The sequence below is a fragment of the Lampetra planeri genome, chromosome 12 (assembly GCF_965212315.1).
Source record: "Lampetra planeri chromosome 12, kcLamPlan1.2.h2, whole genome shotgun sequence".
NCBI lineage: Eukaryota > Metazoa > Chordata > Hyperoartia > Petromyzontiformes > Petromyzontidae > Lampetra > Lampetra planeri.
The window spans coordinates 9,174,643-9,185,454 of NC_136118.1; the positions used below are offsets into that span (position 1 = coordinate 9,174,643).

A 10,812-nucleotide genomic window follows, 5' to 3' on the forward strand; every position below is an offset into this window, starting at 1 on the left:
CAACACCACCACCGTCACCACCACCACCGTCACCACCACAGCCCACCACCGTCACCACCACCACCGTCACCACCACCACCACCGTCACCACCACAGCCCACCACCGTCACCACCACCACCGTCACCAACACCACCACAGCCATCGCCATAATGGAATCAGAAACACTACAATGATGCCACTGAAATATGCGGTCTGGGCTTCATGGACTGACAGTCAAAGCGAAACACGAATCGAACCTGCCGGGAATGGGACGGTGGTTCCAGTGCAAGACTCGCAATTGGAGGCCTCCAAAATTCCAACCCCATTCGGGGGCCTCAACTCGGTCCCTCGTCCGCGCTGTGTGGCCGAGCAACGAAGTCCCAGGATCACGAACGCAGTCGTCGCTCTCACACCTATCGAACGCTTTTTCATCTCTCAGCTCACACCAGTCTTTTAGGGGCTGATCTGTACCGATTCGCGGTGCGCTCGCAACGTTGGGGCAACTGAAGTTTTATGGTGGCTTTTTATTTCTCTCGCGTTCCAATCAAGACAGGGGCCCGCGCGGCGGGTGGTACCGGTGTCGATGGGCAGAGCGCCTTCATCCGAGCCATCACGGCCAGCGTGTCTACGGTACACAAACACAGCTCCGTTCTGTGCGTCGACATACAAGCACAAACATTAGTTTCATCCGTCGGCCTGTTGGTTTTCCAGACCAACATGAGCAAGCAAAACTCCTGACCGGTTTAGACCTTCTTGCTCTCGGGTCGCGGGTTCATCGCGAAGTGTGCTCATCAACTCCGCCACGCCTCCAACCCCACGAACTCGCTTCGTGTAAAAAAATATTATTCTGTGATCACGTGACACGACAAGTGCAACCCTGCTGGACAAACTTGGCGAGCGACAGGCCTGCAACTCGTCCTCGATTGGTCGGTTATCGGCGATAAAGCTTTGAGTCCAATACAATCTCATCCCCTGTCGACGAAATGGACGAAGCTGCGTGCCCCCCCCCCCCCCAACAAAGCCGGTTCTTTAATGGCCCACGATGGCCCACGCTCGGTGCGACGTACTACCTCCACAAATGTGTGCCCCTGCCACTCGCTCCGCTGCGGCCACTCAGGGCAGGCAGGCAGGCAGCCACCACATCTGTGTCTTAACTAGGTCACGCATTGTCAGCCTGATCTGGGAAGCGTGAGCAAACAAAGTCCCATTTAGAGCGCGCGCCGCGTACGCAGCCCGCGCATGAATGTACTTTGACGGCGACGCGAAGTGACGGCCTCTGATCAGATTGAGCGGCTCGTATAGAATGGGGTCCCTTTTAAAAGGTCCCCTGACCCCCGGGGACGCTGATATTAATATTCTATGCAGCAAAACGAACAGAATGTGTTGTTATTCTTTGGTTCTTTCGGTAAAGTCACGTAGATAGAAAACATAATGATAAAGTGAATGCAAATATCACGACGTTTCGATCGCAAATCAAGCGGTCGTCATCAGGAAAAGGAGTTAGCCTCTAAAGGCAAACTGTTTATAAAGGTTTGGAGATGGGCGTAGCTCAAGTGTATCAGCAGCACCAGGAGCATGGGCGATGCAGCAATGCCAATGCAGCAGCAGTGTCAATGCAGCGGCAATGCCAATGCAGCGGCAATGCCAATGCAGCGGCAATGCCAATGCAGCAGCAATGCCAATGCAGCGGCAATGCCAATGCAGCAGCAATGCCAATGCAGCAGCAATGCCAATGCAGCGGCAATGCCAATGCAGCAGCAATGCCAATGCAGCAGCAATGCCAATGCAGCGGCAATGCCAATGCAGCAACAATGCCAATGCGGCAACAATGCCAATGCAGCAAATGGCCTCCAAGAAATCCCTGCACGCTGCTCCACACACCACACTGCTGACGGTGGAGGTTGATTGACAAGGAAACACAATTTCGATTTAAAGCTTTCGTGACTGCAGGGATTCATCTTCTTGGTTCTTTCGGTAAAGTCACGTAGAAGGGAAGTAATAAAATAATAAAAATAAAACATAATAAATCAAATTCTCACGACGTTTCGGCTACAACGCAAGCAGCCGTCTTCAGGTGAAGAATGAGACACTGCCAAGCTAGGAGCTTATATATAAGCTGAGTTGGAGGTGGAAGAAGAAGAGAGCCTTAACAAAAGAATGTGCATATCAAGAGGAATTTAGCATTTTCATGGGAAATGCGTAGGAGGTGGGCGGGGGGGTTTCAAAGTCATATTATGCCCATGCATTATGCAGGATCAGCAGCACCAAAGGGAGGGGGGGTAGCATTAACAAAGGGAGGGCATGTTAATAGTATGTAGAAGCAATGAAACATGTGAATGGGAAAACGGTGGCAGGAGATCCGCAGCGGAGCAAGTGATGCCTTCCCTGTGGAGAACACAAGATACACAGTCAATGCCAGTGAGTGGACTGCGGTCTGAAAGTCACCATAAACGTGAACAACAATCAGTTAAGATCCGAAGTGGTTTATTACGTCCTTCCAATACCATAGAGCCCAATGCATCTCCGACCAGGAACACATTGCCAGTGAACTCAAACACGTACGCCAAGCTCTTAAGGTTAATGGTTACTCCGACTACACAATCCGCAAGGCCATCACTCCAACCGTCAAGAAGGATCCTGCTGAGGAGCCTTTCAAAACCATCACCTTACCCTACATTGCTGGGGTCACAAAAAAGATCTCCAAAATCCTGATTAAACACAAGATTCAGGTACGATTCAACACAGTACATAAAATCCGTGATCTGGTTCCGTCTGTAAAAGACGTGGTTCCAGACATACAGTACCCTGGCGTCTACAAACTAAGTTGCCTCTGTGGTAGCAGTTACATTGGAGAAACCAAACGACATGTCTCGGACCGCATCCGTGAACATAAAGCTGACCTGAAACACGGTAGGACAAACACCTCAGCCGTGGCAGATCACTGTTACAATTCCGTGGGTTCACATGACATTGACTTCTCCAAGACAGAGGTTCTCTGCAAGCCATCTGGCTACCATGAGAGATTCGTTCATGAGGCGATCCACATATACAAACACAGAGACAATTTCAACCGAGAAGATGGATTCTGGCTCAGCAATCATTGGAAGGACGTAATAAACCACTTCGGATCTTAACTGATTGTTGTTCACGTTTATGGTGACTTTCAGACCGCAGTCCACTCACTGGCATTAACTGTGTATCTTGTGTTCTCCACAGGGAATGCATTGTTTGCTCCGCTGCGGATCTCCTGCCACCGTTTTCCCATTCACATGTGTCATTGCTTCTACATACTATTAACATGCCCTCCCTTTGTTAATGCTACCCCCCCCTCCCTTTGGTGCTGCTGATCCTGCATAATGCATGGGCATAATATGACTTTGAAACCCCCCCGCCCACCTCCTACGCATTTCCCATGAATATGCTAAATTCCTCTTGATATGCACATTCTTTTGTTAAGGCTCTCTTCTTCTTCCACCTCCAACTCAGCTTATATATAAGCTCCTAGCTTGGCAGTGTCTCATTCTTCACCTGAAGACGGCTGCTTGCGTTGTAGCCGAAACGTCGTGAGAATTTGTTTTATTATGTTTTATTTTTATTATTTTATTACTTCCCTTCTACGTGACTTTACCGAAAGAACCAAGAAGAAGGAAACACAAGTCAAGTCATGACCCAAAGTGGTTGATGACATCTTTCCAATGATTGCTGACTCTATAACCTTCCTCTCGGTTGAAATTGTGTCTGTGTCTGTATATATGGATGGCTTCATGAACGAATCTTTGTTGATAGCCAGTAGGCTTGCAAAGTACCATCGTCTTAGAGAACCAAAGAATATGAATTCCTGCAGTCACGAAAGTTTTAAGTCAGAATGTGTTGTGTTGTCGCTCTCCCACCGCTCGTGTAGATTATATTATGGCATAACATCGGCTAATGAGCATAAATATTAAACGGTCACCAGGATCCGCAAATTAACCCCCGCGCGTTGTTTTTGGCTCCGATGTGCAGCGTTCGGCGATTTCACCGTTTGCCAGGAGGGCAGTGTGGATAGCTCGGCGCTGCTCGGTGTGACGATGAAATGTGGCGCATATTATGTAAGTGTACGTGTGCGCGTTGAACTTCTTTCGCGCCGCTCGTAGCAAAACGTCAGCAGGCCGCACCACTTTCCATATTGTGTTCGTTATTTTACTGCTTAATTCGCCCGCTGAGCTGACGATTTTTTTTTATGTCTGTAAAGTTTAATTTGCAGGATGAGACGCTACTGTGAAGACACGTTGCTGAACTTTGCAAGTGCGTTGTGGGAACATTCTATGTTGTGATGGGGGTTGTTGATTTTTTCTTTGGATAGTAAAAACTTTATTCGTATTCTTTAGATTTTTCGACCGTAAACAGTTCAATGCAAAAATGTAAACAGGCTCACAATTATCCATGACAGAGGTTTTTATCTTTTGGGTTAGATCGCCTAAATATAAATGTGTCGTGACACCCGCCACCACCCGACACAGCCAATTAGTAAGGTTCGTCTTGTAAACAAAACGTACCAAAGGTTGCTATTTCAGCACTAACCGGTGTGTTGTAAAAAGTAAACCCACTACATTTACAATTCGAGTACGACGTTTCGCCAGTAATTACAACCAGCCTCATCAGGCGATAGCCACACTTGTTAAACTGAGGCTCACAATCCTTGCTGGGTTAAGGGGTTGCTCTGGATTGTCAACAGCTATCAAATATTTAGAAGACATTCATGAGGTCTTGTTTTTTTATATTGTGCCTCAATTTGTTGCATGAGACGAACTTACACTGAAAGGTTTGATGATGCTTATTGGCATTTCAGGACGTGAACTTTTTGCACACTTTGGTTTTGATTTTGAAATACGCATGGTGACTTGCGTGAATTTTGCGATGGTAATGTTGGCAAACGCATTAGTGATACATCAAGCAAAGGCGCATGCTGATAACCAAAAAAAGCCTGAGTTATCTTCAACAGCACAGCAACTGTGGCCACATCGCCCAAGAATGCACCCCGTATCATCAGATCTCAAGAGCGAGCTGGCTGCCAGGGAATGATGTACATATTCTTCTTTTGTTCTCGAAGGGCCATAGAGCTGAAATTTGGTATCTGTTTTTATTTTTGAAGCTAAGGTCTGTGACGGTATTCACCTGGAGGTAGTCAAGGGTGTGAAACCCAAACGTGACATCAGATTTTAAACAAAGTCCCCTCTTTTCCCTGACCCCCCCCACCACCCTGCCCCCTCCCCCACTACAAAAATAATAAACGAGCGGCATTTTTAAAAACTTTTTTTTTGTTTTTGAAGATAAGCCCTCTGAAAGTTTGGAATTTTAAATAGAAAGTTTGACCAATGTTTTGCGGATTTTTTATTTCTACAATTGGCTACAGATACACATGGCACGGTGCGTACAGATCAAACCGCGACACGAGCCTCAGCCGTCTTAAGCAAAACTAACTGGTAGAATCTGTATGTTTGAGTCTGCTTGTTTATTTAAATGCCTGAAATGCTTCACACATAGTGCATCATGAGTTTTTGATTCATTTTTTACGTCTAAAGTCATTGAGGGCCGCTGCCGAGGCGGTGGCTCGCGCTAAAGCCTCCAGCACGATGGCGTGCGCATCTCCGGATTGGCAAACTTTGAAATGAATTCACGCCGAGGGCATTGCTGCAGACGGAATGTCCTCAGAGGGGATGCCCGCGTTGTCCGGTGTGGGAAAGCGATCGCGATAACGGAACGCGTACAATTCGCGAAGAAAATGCTCCGACTGTTGAACCCGGGGGAAGTCTCTGTCTCCTGTCGCGCATTCCCGTTGCAACGTAACGAGATGAAGGCAAAATATTGGTGCGGGAGATAAGGAACAACGGGGTCTTTTGGGCCATCGACTGCCATCGACGCTAAGGAGAAAGAAATTTGTACAAACACATGCTACCCCGTGTCTCGCTGTGCTTACAATGCTAACGATCTATCGTTTGACAAAAATGACAAATTGCTTTGGAGCGTTTTCAAAATTTTTATGGCAGTGTTTGGTACCACTCGTCATAATAATAATAACAGTATTAAAGATTTAAGCCGCACAGCTTGTTTTTATAATTTTTATGTTTTATTGTATCAACACATCACGCCCCGTAACCAGACTTCGGCTTTCCCCCGATGACTTGGCATTTTTCGGCGTGTTGCGTGGGCTCTGGGGATAACTGCGATGCCAAGCGTTTGGCGATGTCATCGGTAAGATCAGGGATTCTCAAACTCCAGTCCTCACGACCCACCACCACGTCACGTCTTTCCGCATTGACCAATTTACTCCCCACTCAAATACACATTCAACCGTTACGTGCCGCACACGCCTGATGATTGTTAAGCACGTCCCACTACAGAAATTAATGGCGCCCGGGTTAATAGAGGCGATTCACTTTAAGATTGAGATGGCAGTGCGTGTGTGTGTATGTGTCTATGGAAGAGGCTCGTGAAGGACGCTCCTGGTCAGTTGGAGGCAGTCGCTCTCCAACAACACGGAGGGTAGAGGAGCGACGCTCACAACAACGAGCGGAGCGCCGCGTGGCTAAAATGCAGCAAGTTGGCACAGTGAGGAGCACAGTGTGGTGCATCTGCCAGTCGTCTCAGTCAATCAACCTGGGTCAGTCCCGTGACCTATTAGCAAGGCTTCAACACTTCACGTGGCCTCAAGGTGCACCTGGCCTGGCACAAGCGCCGTGGTGACGTCACTGTCAGTTAGTGGCAAATGGCGGGTATTGGTATGTATGTTGGGAGCGGTAGTGTAGCGGTTAGCGTGCTGAGCCTTGAACCCGGCGACACGAATTCGATTGCCGCTCAAGGTCAACACCAGTGACAATTACCTGAACTGGTCCTTGGCCTCCCCTAGGTCGACTCAGCCTCAAATGAGTACCCGGTGCGGTGTGTAAAATCATCGCCACTGGGGAGACAAAGGCGGCGGGGCATGGTGCTGGCCACCCACCCCCTCGTGTGCCGTGCCGGCTTTCATAGGTGCTCGCTAACGGCACTTGCCCCAACGGTATCTTGAGGCTATACGGGGGATCTTTGTATTTGTGTGAATGTGTGTGACTGTGCACAGGCGCGTGCGTGGGTGTCGTGGCGTACGTGTGCGAGCGCACGCGCTAGGCGATCGGGACTCGGCGAGCGTTATTTTAATTCCGGCGCGATTGGCGCAGACTGCGGCCTGTGGACTGCGTCGGGCCACGGGGACTCGCGCGCGTCGCCTACGTGTCGAAGGGTCACGGGCAGAGCTGGCGGGACATTGTCTCCCTGGCAAATTAGGCTTGGCGACAATCAAGCGGAGAAATACGGTCTAGCAAACGGCCATTAGCGGTGCCAATGTGCTGCGGTTTGACGTATTGATGGAGATTGGGTGGGGGGGGGGGGGTCTGGGCGGGGAGAAGGACGAGGGCCACTGTGGGAGTTGAGAGAGCGATAGGCCTCAGGTTGGCATTTGTGCCGGCCGACATGCACCCATGATGCCAGACCTGGCAAGGTTTCTCTTGAAAGAGAGACCGTTCGTTCGAAAGGTCACAATGAAATATGGTTGGCAGCATCGCCATTCTATAGGAGTGATATAATAAGAATATCAAAAGCTTCGACTTGTAACGCTCACAGCAGCGCTGACCCTTGCAGGGAGAGAACGACTCGGAGACACGAGGTGCCACATACAAGCAGGAAAGGTGGCGAGCAGATAGCGCGGAGCTCTGCGGTCCTATATGTTGAAGGTTTTATCAGCCGATTAATGAGTGTTTACACGTGGGAGGAAGCCGGAGCGCCCGGAGACAACCCACGTGTGCGAGGGGGCAACACTCTATCCCATACTGATGTCAAAGGTGATGTCCACATTTGCTGTACCGAGCGTGGCATCTCGACGTTCACAGGAAGGGAGTTTCACAAGACTTTGCCATCCACCAACTTTCGCTGCATCCACGGTGCTTGATTACAGGCCGCGTGTCTATCCAGCATCGCTCGGCTAGTGGTGAACATTACTTTAACATTTGCCGCTAAATATTGCCCAATGTAATTTCAAATATAGCAACGGCAAATCCTGGTGCCAGCTCTTGGCTGTTTGCCATTTCCTGCCATCAGGGAGATATCTGCTGTATTTAATAGGTGTAGCGTCACCCTATCGAAGTATGTTTTGAATTCTGAGATCAGGATGATCTGGGTCGTTTGGAAAATGTCCATGAAGATGTAAGATAAATAATACGATTGAATAAACTCAAATGTAGATATCTTTGACAACTACCGCTGCCATCGATATGTCGTGAGTTATGCATAAGGTTTGTATACGTTAGTTTCCTGATTTTAGCCGTTCATGTTTGGCTAGAACCAATCTCTTATTTCACGGTAGAATCCTGATTATCACTGTCTGTGATTGGATGGAATATGTCACGAGCAATTTCATTCGACTTAACTCATTCACTGCTTGCCAAGTGCGTCTTATTGCCAACATATGTGGAATGTATGCATTTGTAACCTCTTTGTGAGAATTATGTGGCTTTTTTGAAAGACAAAAACATTTTGCTTGATCTTCTACATTTTCCAACTTCATTCAAATGACCGGCACTTATTTGAATGCAAAAAAAAGTGATTTGGAAATCCGGCAACTGGGTGGTGTTTGCGGTGGCTAGGGTTGAGTTTAGCTTCATGACTGTTGGGTAGATTCTGCGTACACCTCGGATTTATCTCTGACGTGTTTTCGGATTATCCCGCGTGTTGTTTGGCACGATGTCCGACGTTTCGATCCCCATGCGCTGGGAGCTTCATCGCTAGGCTTCTTCGGGGTTGCACAGCACGACCGCGGAAACCAACGCAGCACTTTCTTGGGATCGACATTCGTACGTCCGGACGTGTGCAAGTTGAACTTATTTCGCACCATATGTAGTCAAACGTGCTAATTGGAGGTGTGGGGGAAGGACAATAAACTAAACACGAAAAAAGATTCACGGCCTTGGGGCTATGCGGTTGCATGCACGCAGTGAAATTAAAAAAAACTTTTATTTTTCCAGGTAAAGCCCACTGAGCTAAATAGCTTATTTTTTCAGAAACGACCTGGCTATCACAAATGATAGCTCAACGAAGTGGCTTATTACGTGTAAATGTATGGCAGCCAAATACGCGTGATGTTGATTCTAAATGTGGAGCAAAGAACCGGAAGACGCGACCACGGGTATAGAGACACACACAAACTCCAAATATAAAGGCATTGTTAGGGGTTAGGATCGAACCCACGACCTCCTGCATACCAGGCGAGGTAGTTAGCATCTCGCCACCGCGACGCCCAATGTTCACGTAGCGTCACGCGGAACAACGGAATCGGGGAGACCGCTGCCTTTGCTCGCCGAGCGGGTAACGGCCATGCCAGGCGCCAGGCAGGCCGCGAGGGAGGCAAACCCGGACGCCGGGCCAAGGATAGGCGGGCCTCCCATCACCGGAGTGTTTGTGACCGCATTGCTGAGGGAGTGTAGGGGTGGACGGCCGTGAGACCTAGGTCGCAATTAATTGGGGGCAATGGAGTGAACTAACGCCCCCACCGAATCTTGGACTGTTAAGCTGCATGTAAACCATTATGGGAAGGAGTTTAACAAAAAAAAACAAGAATGTGTTTGGTGCTGGGGTTTACTTCTCGGGTGGTGGGGGTTGTGGTGTTGGTGGTGGTGAGAGGGGAGGGCTGGGAGTGAGTGGGGAACTCAGCAGGTAACTGCAGCGTCTGTGTGTATGTATGTGAATGCTACTGTGTGTGTGTGTGTGCTGGCCACCCACCCCCTCGTGTGCCGTGCCGGCCTTCATAGGTGCTCGCTAACAGCACTTGCTGCTACAGTCTGTTAAGACTATACTGGGGATCTTTGTTTTTGTGTGTGTTTGGTGGGGAGCAGTAGTGTAGTGGTCAGCACACTGCACGAGGAATCTGGTTACCCAAGTTCCAATATCATCACTGACCATAATCTAAACCAGTCCTGCGCCTCCCTAGGTCGACTCATTCTCAACCGAGTACCTGGTGTGGTGTGTAAACAGCACTGGGGAGACAAAGGTGGCGGGGCATTATACGTATCGGCCATTCAGTTCCTCGTGTGCTGTGTCACCCTTCATAGGTGCTCTCTAACAGCACTTGCTCCAACAATGTCCAAGGCTGTACAGGGGATCTTTGTCTTTGTGGATGTCTCTGTGTGCGGGTGTCTGTATTTGCCGACGTATTTGCATGATGTTAATGTGTATGTATGTTGATTTTTTTCCCACTGTACGTAGCCAACCATGCTACGTGTGTCCGCACGTGTATTTGCACGCGTGTAGATGGGTTTACGGTGTGGAACGTTGGCACAATGGTTATCCCACCGTGCTTTGAACTCGGCTACCTGAGTTTGATTCCCGTCTGCAGCTACATTCGTGGCAAGTGGTAACTGACCTATTCTGGACCCCATCCCCTCTCGAATCCCTTCCTCCACCAATTTGCACTGAGCAGTGTGATGGAGTATGGTCAAGCAACCCCCGTGCCGAACAAATCCCGCGAGCGCCTTCATCCAGCAGCGGATCTGACAAAGCGCCGTACAGAGTACGGCAATCAAAACAAACAAAAAAACGCGGAACAATTTTGAGCGGGCGGGCGCGCGGGCATGCACGCACGGGGGGCACGCACGCGGGCACGCACGCGGGCACGCACGTGGGCACGCACGCACGGGGGCACGCAAGCGGGCACGCACGCGGGCACGCACGTGGGCACGCACGCACGGGGGCACGCAAGCGGGCACGCACGCGGGCACGCACGCACGGGGGCATGCGCTTGCGTCGCATTTTTTGCAACGCACGCGCGT

At 49.5% G+C, this 10,812-nt stretch overlaps 1 long non-coding RNA gene across 1 annotated transcript; it reads left to right on the forward strand.

Moving 5' to 3' along the window:
- Positions 1–2,180: 2,180 nt before the first annotated feature.
- On the forward strand, positions 2,181–6,407 carry LOC144721632 (uncharacterized). The gene is made up of 2 exons (XR_013585938.1): positions 2,181–4,068; positions 4,212–6,407. It is a non-coding gene; the product is annotated as an uncharacterized LOC144721632 (long non-coding RNA).
- Positions 6,408–10,812: the final 4,405 nt, after the last annotated feature.